This window comes from Lactuca virosa, chromosome 2, assembly GCF_052849685.1.
Source record: "Lactuca virosa cultivar CGN04683 chromosome 2, Lactuca_virosa_CGN04683_v6, whole genome shotgun sequence".
In the NCBI taxonomy this organism is placed as follows: Eukaryota; Viridiplantae; Streptophyta; class Magnoliopsida; order Asterales; family Asteraceae; genus Lactuca; species Lactuca virosa.
The window spans coordinates 233896960-233907970 of record NC_136427.1 but is presented as its reverse complement, the minus strand read 5'-3'; the positions used below and the strand labels follow the sequence as shown (position 1 = coordinate 233907970).

The window sequence follows — 11011 nt, the reverse complement described above, 5'->3', positions numbered from 1 at the left end:
AGATATGTAACTGGATTACGAAAGATCGGTTTTTTCTTCTTCATTGCAGAATGAGAGGAGTCATTGTTAATGTTCAAATACCTTCCCTAATAAAACGCCGTTGGAGGACACTAGAGGACGCTAAGCTTGTTGTCCATGTTGTAGTTCATGGGAAGAGAATGTGGAAGGATATATCAAAACAACTCCCCGGAAGATCCAGTACGGTTTCTTAATCTTTTTTATTTCTTAATATATATTACGTTAGTCTATTAAAGAGTCGTTATTCCATGTGAAACGTATGCAGCCCACGCTTGTAGAGTTAGATGGGCGAATTATTTGAGCCCTGGTTCAAAAGATAGTCCATTCAGCAAAAAGGAGGAAATGGATTTAGTGGTGGCTCACGCTAGGTGTGAACACGAATTAACAGGAAGAGCCAGTGATTCTGTTAAGAGCCATTTTCGTTATTTGATGGCTAAAAAACGGAGAAGAGTGAAGTTGGTCCCTTCCGCCGTCACCTCTGCTATTTTTCCCCCTACTGATAGCAATGTGGTTTATCCGGCAAGATCTTCCGTTCGTTCACACACAACTGCATCTAGTTCAGGGAAAGATGTTTCCATGAACTTCACATTCACATGTATGGCTTGCAGATGCAACTGGCATTCTGAATGTAAGATATTACTCATGATTTCATGTTGATATTTTTATATGTAATACAACATATTTCTATATTGATATATGTGTTTTTTGGTTTTGTAGTGAAGTACTATGGCCAGAGGACATTTGTGGCGGAATGTGCTATCTGTAGGAGGGTATTTGAAAATGGTGGTCTCATGGTGAATGGAAAGACATACATGGCGTCAGCAGAAAATGTGCGTCAAACACTATCAGTGAATGTGAACCTCACCCTGGCAACCGCCGTCTATGGTCCACAACCACCATCACCACCTCTACCACCGCCACAACATTCAGCTTCCTCAACACCAACACCAACATTTATTGATTTTCTTGGGGTCGGTTCTGTGTGACGAGGAATTATGTTTCAGTTCTCCTTGTATGAGGTTGCCGATTAAAGGGGATAGGGATCCATGTTTTCATGCATATCTGAACATTTAATAAATAAAGCTTTAGTTATTTAATATGTTTGTTGTTGTTGCTACAATGTCTTATATTAACCATTCATAAAAAGGTACAACTATTTGATTTGATTATAAAAAAATTTCTAAGTAATGATCGATCAAATACTTCATATACAATTTAAGTTTTTAACAATATCAAATTATTAAATCTTATGAATCATAATAAGTATCGCCGAGATATTATAATAGTATGGATGATATGCAAAGTAAAAAATCAAATCTTGTCAAAGTTGCATTAAGGGCAATTCATTAGATTTTAATGGATTGACACATCATCATTTTCCTCTTTATACAACTCTACCAAAAAATTCCTACAATGCATTGAACTCTTCAAAGTTTATTTGATCATACTATTAGTTATTTGTTTCCTTTTTTCCATTGAAGGGTTCAATGGAAGAGTTTAATCGACATTGAACTTCATATCTATTGAATGACAACATGACATCTCATAATGGTAGAGTTTAATCGATTGAATACCAATTAGACATGTCACCTCATTAAACTCACTCATTGAACTATGCATTGTGGATGCTCTAATTTAATACAATTCAAAATGAAAGATATTAAATAGTTCTTTCATGTTGCGGTTACGGTATAAGACTAAGAATTATAGGTTTAAAAGAACTTCATCTTTTAGTGTTTATCAATGATATATCGACGTTAAATTTATTTGAAATGAACAATATTTATTTTAGCTTCTAAATAATTTACTTGTTTATATTATTGTTTGATTTGTAATTAAGGATGAATAACTAAAAGGAAATTCTATACGTACCCTCCGTATAAGTAGAATAGTGTGTACCCCTATGATTATGTAGCACCCTAACTAATTAAGTGTTGTAATGAGAAAACAAACGAAACTACACTCTTTCTTGCAAATCGTAACAAAGATTTCATTCAATAGTAATAAAATAGCTTGAAGAAACTATAAAAACTAGGTTTGTTTGGGATTGTTTATTTAAAACAATTTATGTTTATTTGTAAAAATCTTTATTATCTTTTTCCATTTCAACAAGTGGTTTTAGAAAAATGTTTGGATTAATTTTTCCGGTATCAAAACGTAATAAATTGATAATTTATTTTTTAGTGTTTGATAATTTATGCTTATAGATATAAAATGACCAAAAAGAACTATATATACACAACCATATATTTATAATATGGTTAATATGGTAAATTGGTTTAAATAACTCGTAAATATATTAGACAAGTTAGTTACCACTAACTTATCGAAAACTCATATTTTAAGTCAATTCACATTTTTAATTGTAATCTATCCAAACATTAAAAATTGTGCATTATCGATGCCAATCATCATTAGGTTAATAAGCAACTTAAATAAGCGATCCCAAATACCCTTCTTAAAAACAAACTCATTGTGCATCGATTTTTTATACTAATTAAGCTAATGGAAAAGAACTAAAAATGTCTTGTCCCCAATGTCTTGTCCCCCCCCCCCCCCCCCCCCCCCCCCCTTCAAGGTTACGAACCATAGCGTCATAGTGGGAACACTGTTTACTAACTTTATGTAAACTTTTGGCTACTACATAAGATAGGTCATAACAACAAGAATTGCGTGATGGAAGTGAAGAAGTAGGTTAGTTACTCGGTAACAATGAGACGAGTATATGTAACATTGAACTTTTTACTTTATCTAGTACCACTAGTATCCATTTTAGATATGTTATACTAATATTTACATTTTTTTAGTTTAATTTTGGAAGGATTTAAGAACAAATCTCCTTCCTTTTATGCTTAAGATAAAGTAGTAAAAGCGATAGATCCCAACCTAAATATACAATGATAAAAATTTTAGTTTGTTTATAACTAAATTTATAATATTTTAATATATTTACTCTTACTTATCATCGAACTTGTTTAAATTAATATATAACCAACTCAAGCTAGAATGTAAATTTGATTTATTCTATTTGTTTTTCGTCAATATCGCTATAAGGAACTCAAAAAAATTGTTTTCATAAAGGAAATATCACTCGCTTATAAATAGAATAAATGTAAGTACAACGATATTCATTGTACTCAATCTTCTGGAAGTATTGATTCTTATAAGCGTTATATAAATAACACCCGTTGTTCAAACATCCCCTTAATTATCCCATATAAATGATCATACAGAGTCGAGTATCATAAGACAATTTCACTAAATTGCTATCACTATCAACCATTACTTTCCGTTTGGAGCACTAATACTCTCGATAGGTAATGTCCTACAGAGTATTGGCAACATCATTTCTTAACCGAGCGATCAACATCTTACCTTAGTGAATTATCATCGTCTCAGGCATCTATCATAAAGGAAATGTCCTTACCATGTACTTAAACTAACCCATAACAATCAACATTTACCCATACATCTAAATAATTACTTCTTGGAATAATGTACTACCTTTATTGCATCTACATTCATTTCCCAAGAGTCATTATCTATGTATTATGAGTAGTCTTGACCACTCTCTTTACCATAAATTTAAAAAGATAGATAAAACCTATCAAAGAATCGATCCATATTTCATCATTATACATTTCCTCCCATACTAATCGAGATTACACGATCCTTCTACGAAGAAGGTTTGGTACTTCAACCATATTCACCTTTCTTTTCATCTCGTTAAAAGAAAATTATAAATAAACTACATAAATTAACATTTCTACCTCTTTAATACATGTCGAATAGTTGGAAAACTTATGGCTACAAATCCTAGTCACACGTCTTTCTTCCTTCCATCATGTCAGATTAATATTAGAAATTTACTCTTGTACATTCCTATTTGACTTAAACCTTGTTTTGATACCAGTTGGTAACACCCTCTTTTTTATCAGTTTAAAATTAGGCATATATGTTGTTGTACCAAGCATGACTTACACCCTTATTTAATTAGCTAAGATGAACCTTACCAACAGTTTCATAATGCTAGTTTGCATGCCCTTTGGTAATGATATATATATATATATATATATATATATATATATATATATATATATATATATATATATATATATATATATAGTTAGATTCATGTGAAACCACTATATTTTGTGAAACGGGGAAACGCAATCCTAGCTACTCATTTTGTAGATAAAAAAAACATTTAAAATGCAAAATAATTGAAATTTTCGAAAAAACTTTTTAAAATATTATTTTCCTCACTTCTTTTATCCAAAAAAAATAAAAAAAATAAAAAATAATAAAAAAATTACCGTTTTTTTTAAATATCTGTGAAATATTATAGTAGAATATTAGAATATTCTACTAGAATATTAGAATATTTTACATATCTGACAAATCTACTAGAATATTCTAACATTCTAAAAATCACATTGCAATATTTACAGTGTAATATTCTATTAGAATATTTCACGTATTTTTCAAAAAAAACGGTATTTTTTTTATTTTTTTATTAATTTTTTTAGGTAAAGAAAATGACGAAAATAATAATTAAAAAAAGAATTTTCGAATTTTTCCTTTTATTTTGCATTTTAAAATTATTTTTAGATTGCGTCTTATGGTCTCACAAAATTAACATGGTCTCAAACGAACCTATATATATATATATATATATATATATATATATATATATATATATATATATATATCTTTACTATTATATAAAGCATATTAGATGTTTCTTGAAAATTAAGAGGTACAATTATTATAAGACCATGTACAATCTTGTTAAGCTAAATATATACACACACATCTGCTTTGTAACTCCTTACGTGGAAAACCCTAAACTCCTATACACAGCTTCTTCCGCCATTACCACCATCGCCACCCAGCATCACCACTTAATCCTAAATCCGTTCTCATCCAACTTTATATCTTAAAACCTAGACCTAGATACCACGAACAACCATATGCCTCCGTCACCATCGTTTTCCGCCTTCCCCACCTTTATCGATCTATTGCGTCACCATCTCCTTCGTTAGACACTACCTTCGAAAATCAATGATGCCGCCAACACTTTCACCACTGGTTTGTAGAGTATCTCTCATAAACCCGTTTTTTTGTTACATCATCAAATGAACAAGATCCTAAACTGGTAAGCATCTTCCAATTTATTTCGCTTTTGATTTCTCATATATCTTATTTTCCATATTTCTCCGGTTCAGTCATTTTGTATGATACTTATTTATGCTTCCTTATAGATATCTCTTTTGTTGAATAATAGCTTTCTGAGTGAAAATTTATCTGACTCTTTTGCTCGGTGTCGTTCTCAAATCTTTAGTTGCACCACCGTCTTTCTCTCTTTCACCCTCTTTGTCTCTCGCTAAAAACTACTCCATCTCTTTCTCTCATTCCCTTTTTGTCTCTCTAATAAAGGGCCTAAATCTATGTGTGTTTATAGGTTGTAGAATGGCAGGAACATGAAATAAAGGACCCAACAGACGAAGCCTTATGGAAGTCCATCACTAGAGGTCAGTTTTTGTCAGTAATCTTCTTTTTTCTTCAATGTTATTGACATGTGTTTGGATATTTTAATACTAATTTCTCTATTCCTGTGTATAAACAAGCTAATGGTTCAAGAAACAACAACAAATGTATATACTTTCCTTTTTTTTCTTAGCGAGTGTGTATCTTAAAGTTTTGGGGGTATTGATTTATTCAAGTTTACCGTTATATGTTTTTGAGTTCTGAGTTCTTCCTCTCTGCTTCTGATTTTTGAATTAAAAAAAACTTAAATAAATATTTTGGGTTTCTAATATAGTGATTTTACTTGTTAGTTTTCTTGAATTATAAGTTTTATGATTTATAATATTATGATCCTGAAGAACAGGACCTATGAAGCTTTTTATTCTGATCCAAGAACTAAAGTTCGAGAGTACTCAGGTAATTTTCTGATTGTGTAAAGGTTTAACTTCTTTCCAGAAGGTGTCAACGAGTTTGTTTGTATAGGTTCAATTGTATAGATTTCTTCATTTTATACTTCTCATTGACGATATTTATTCCATTGTTTGTCTGACTTTTAACAGATAAATGAGAAGAAGGGTTTTCTTTTTATTCAGAAATTTTTCTTCCTTGATAGTTTCAGGTATATGGTTCTTCATCTCGAATCTATCTTGACTTTTTTTGTTGATATCTTAAATCTTAGTGTAATTTTATATATGAAGATTAAGTTGATAATTATTTTGTTTCTATATGTTTGTTTTTAGTCTGAACTAAAAGAGTTTGTTTCATGATTTAAAGGGGATAAGAAGAAAGCCAATTAACCAATAAATGTGAGTGGTTAGAGGAAAAGGAATGGTTAAACTGCAAAGAATGGTAACAAAATTTAGTTATATATTAATTGTTCTAATTGGTAGGGAGTTTTTTTTGTTTTTGATCAAATGTTTTTAATGTTCTCTCAAGAAAGTTTTTTGTAATTGATCGATTGGGTGCAATTCATTTGCAAGTTTATTAGTATATTTTTTTTATAAAGATTTTAAGGTTGAGAGTTTAATTTATTGAGAATTTATTCTTTACCATTTTGAGAAGCTACACAATTGCATTGCTATAACAAAGATGTTCAAGCCATTCTTTATGGCTTTATTCATCGAAGGAAGATGTATGCTATTTTATTGTTAACCAAAACATAACTTTCTATCTCATCAGTTAACATTTGTTATTTTGGTAACTCAAGATTGTTAACTGACTCAATATATTTTTAAAGGGTTTTTTCTATAAATTTATTAGATGAGTGATTATGCATAACTTTGCGTTAAAAAAGATTAAATCACCGAAACTATCTTGTTGTATGCAAAAAATTTTAAATTTAGTCCATATGTTTCTATGCAAAAAAGAAAAAATCAGTCAAAAATCATACATTTTAACATACCTAAGGGACCATTTATGTAAATTACTTATTTACAAGTTTCTACAACTTAAATTAGTATAAACAAAGGAGCTACTAAAATTCAAAGAAATATGTCAAAGTCTTTATTATCACTTCTCTCTTGTCTAAATCTTGAAAGAAAAGTTAGACGCATGATGTCGTTTGTGACTCGCTAGAGATATTGTTAAAACTTAAGAAATGATTTGGATAATTTGTTTGAATGATTATGATTTTAGTTTTATCAAGTATTATAGAAGCGTGGTGAAATATTTTCTTTTCAAAATCTGATCTTCAAAGTTTTAAAGATATTTAAAATCCCAAATTCTCCAAATTATTTAGTAACAAATTTATATCGACAATACTTGAATAACAAATTTAAATTATTTTGTATCAAAAAAACTCGATGACATATTAAAATAATTTGCTATATATCATTTTTCAAATATAAAACCAAGATAATGATTTTGAGTTGAATCAATCATCTTTTGTCATATCATACAAAAAGATTCATATAAAAATATACGTTTAAACTGACTCGTAAGAAATACAAATATATCCACTTTAATAATATTTGCCACATATTGTAAACATATTTTTCCTTATGACAAAACCTTTTTTTTAAACGGCAAATATAATATATAATCTACTCTTAAACTAACACCTAAATCCACCTACGTCCAAGACGGGACTAGAACCCTCCCTTATGACAAAACCACCATTGGTTTCGCAATACTCACTACAAAATTCATTGTTTGCTACAAAATTATTTTATTATTAAAGACATATTTTACCTTTTCTCATTTTTACATATAATTTCTTTTGTAAAATCATATTAACCTAAAACTTTACTTTTATATTATTCATTAAGTTAATATTTTAAATTTAAAATTTCTAAAATTTGATCATCGAAAATAACTGTAAACAACAAGAAAATTCTTCGTCGTTCGCCGCGGTGAAACTAATCGCCGAAACGAAACTATTTACAACTATTATTCGCTGCCGCAGCTTTGCACGGGTACACCACTAGTATATATATATATATATATATATATATATATATATATATATATATATATATATATATATAACATTTGGTTTAGGAACTAATTAATTTATCTGTTGGATGTGATTGTTTATTTTGATTTTCATTTTTAGGAAATAACTAATTCCATAACGAGCAACTGAAAAATTAACCCTTTCCAAATATTAAGTAAGATTGCTTTTAATAGTTATGTAATTGCTAGAAGAAAATATAAAATCCAAAAACGTGGTTGAGGTTTAGTAGGCGATATCATGTTTAAATTAATTTGTTCTTTGTACTTAGTGTCGTTTTTCATAATATATTTGCCGGTTCAAAAAAAAAATCTGATTACTAATTGAGGTGTTGAAACGACTTAAATGGTATTGGCCCATCCATTCAAGTTTAACTAATACATACAATCTACTATAATAAATGAAAATCTTTTTGCCACATGTCACACTCTCATTGATTTGGCAACATGTCATTTTGTGGTTATTTTCAATTAAATATTTTCCACTTGACATTTTGTGGTTTTTTCCATTTTATCAAATTCCATATAATATTTAAATGTAATAATTGTAATAAATCTAACAATAAATACATATCAATTTCATTAATTATCTTTCCTTCTAAGTTCAAAATTTCTAAATTAAAACCTCATTAGTTTCATTTGTTTATTTATCTAAATTATTTGTTTAAATTTAAAAAAGAATAAACACTTTAATTTTAAAATTCAATATTTTTCTAATTTTTCTTATAAATTCAAACTTCTCAAATGTTTAGAATTTCATATTTAATTTTTTTGAATGAACCCATGTAATACATTGGTTTTACACCTAGTATCACAATAAATACAATGTTTACTACACATATCTATCATTTTAGCTACCACATACGGAATATCATAATAACATGCATTGCATGGTTCATGTGAGGAAGTAGGTCATTGACAATAATGAAGTAGATGTAGCATTGAACTTTTTTATTTCTCTAATAGCACAAGTATCTATTTTATAGATATGGTACACACATAGTTATATTTTTAAGGTTTAGTTATGGGAGGATTTAGTAACAAATCTCATTCCATGTATTATTAAGATAAAGCAGTGGTAAAGATAGATATCCACTTAAATATACAAATATGTAGTTTTTGTTTTGTTTGATTACTCAATGTAGCATTAATTATTATACTTACTTTCTCCCATCTTCAAACATGTCGAAATAAATATATCTAACTCATCCTAGAAATTTAATTAGCTTCATATAAGGTAATGAAAAATCATTGATCATGAAGGAAATGTCACTTGATTACAAATTGGAAAAATGTGAGTACGTCGATATTTGATGAATTCAATCTCATAGAAGGATTAATAGTGACTTTCAGATAGATCACATTAGGATGTGATAGTTCCATTAATGATGCGTTTGCTCGGATCTACCTTGAGATGAGAATCGAGATTTAGTGAAGATGTTACTACAAACTACTTGGAGACAAGGGTGTTACCCAATTATAAATATTAAGGGTTTGTATTAACTGTGCTTAAGATACTTGTATAATATAAAGGAAAATGAAAAATACCTTGAAATACTTTAAGTGTAAATGGTTATTACAATGTATAAATATTTAATTATCATGCACAAGAAAGCATGGTAAATGTGAATTGGTAGTTGTACATGTTGTCTCTAAATCAAAATCGTAACATAAGATATGTATAATGCTCTTTTGAAGCTACAACAAAAGTTGGATTCTTAAATGGAAAAAAATATGACATTATTAGCTCTTATATGACCTTGGGAACATTTCCATTTATCATATACTTTTTCAGTTTTTTGGCATAGAGAGCTATATGTTCTTGATGCAGGTATAAATATCACCATGAAAAACTTGGAACACCCATGGATTAAGGCAAACATTACATCGAAAAACTCATAACCCAAGGAAAATTCCCATGGCTTTAGGAAATAATTTGATTTTGTTGAACATCCTATTAAGTTTTAACGTGTTGATAGAAAATCGTAATTTGACATTTTTCACCTTTTAAGATAACGCCTCAAGTCCAAGATCACTTTTGTTAATTGTAAGTATTCAAATTCAAGTTCCTTAAGAACTTAACAACATGTTGGGTGAATAGAAATCCAATTTGAAGACATTTTTTTGCCAATTCCCAGACAATTCAAGCTTTATATAAGATAATGACAACGTATTTTCTAAATAACACCAATATACTTTCAACATGACATTATTCTCAAACTTTCTAATTCTAAATAACAACGATATACTTTCAGCATGACATTATACTCAAACTTTCTAATGTTCTGATTTTTTTAGCCATACATTTCTTTACTAGTGATTCCATCTAATATATATATATATATATATATATATATATATATATATATATATATATATATATATATATATATATATATATATATATATATATATATATATATATATATATATATATATAGGTTCAGGTATTTAAAGTAATTATTGTGTTATTGTATGAATAAATGTAGACCAATAATTTCAAAATGGTAAATATGTAATCATACATTTAATTAATTATGATAAATATATAAATCAATTAATATCCCTTTAATTTAGGAATATCAGTTTTAAAACCCAATTTCTAGTATATATCCTTACGTCCGCCTCTTCCCTCTTCTCTTCTATTCATCGTCGCCCCCAACGTTCACCGAGACACCGTCACCACCATTTTTTGCAATCGTCGTCACAACTAAACCTGATTCGATTTTACAAGCAAACCTGTTTCATGAGGATTAATTTTATTGTCTGTTATTTGTTGCTTCTCAATATCAAAAATTGAAATCAAAAGGCGGCTGTGAATGTGCTATGTGTGTTATGTGCGACTCTCTTGGATACCTTCACTAGTAAGCACTCTCAATACTACTTGTAATCAATTCCAACATAATTTTGCCTATAAACACTATTTTGTTAGTTCATTACTTTACTATTTTCCTTTTGCTGAATCATTATTATAATTGTTAAAGTTAAATGCACTTGAATGATCATTTGTGCT

The 11011-nt window shown here is 28.8% G+C and overlaps 1 long non-coding RNA gene across 1 annotated transcript; it reads left to right on the top strand.

The window, feature by feature from the left end:
* The first annotated feature begins 4783 nt into the window (after positions 1–4783).
* LOC145156858 (uncharacterized) lies at positions 4784–6449 on the top strand. The gene is made up of 4 exons (XR_013736947.1): positions 4784–5552; positions 5912–5964; positions 6108–6166; positions 6322–6449. It is a non-coding gene; the product is annotated as an uncharacterized LOC145156858 (long non-coding RNA).
* Positions 6450–11011: the final 4562 nt, after the last annotated feature.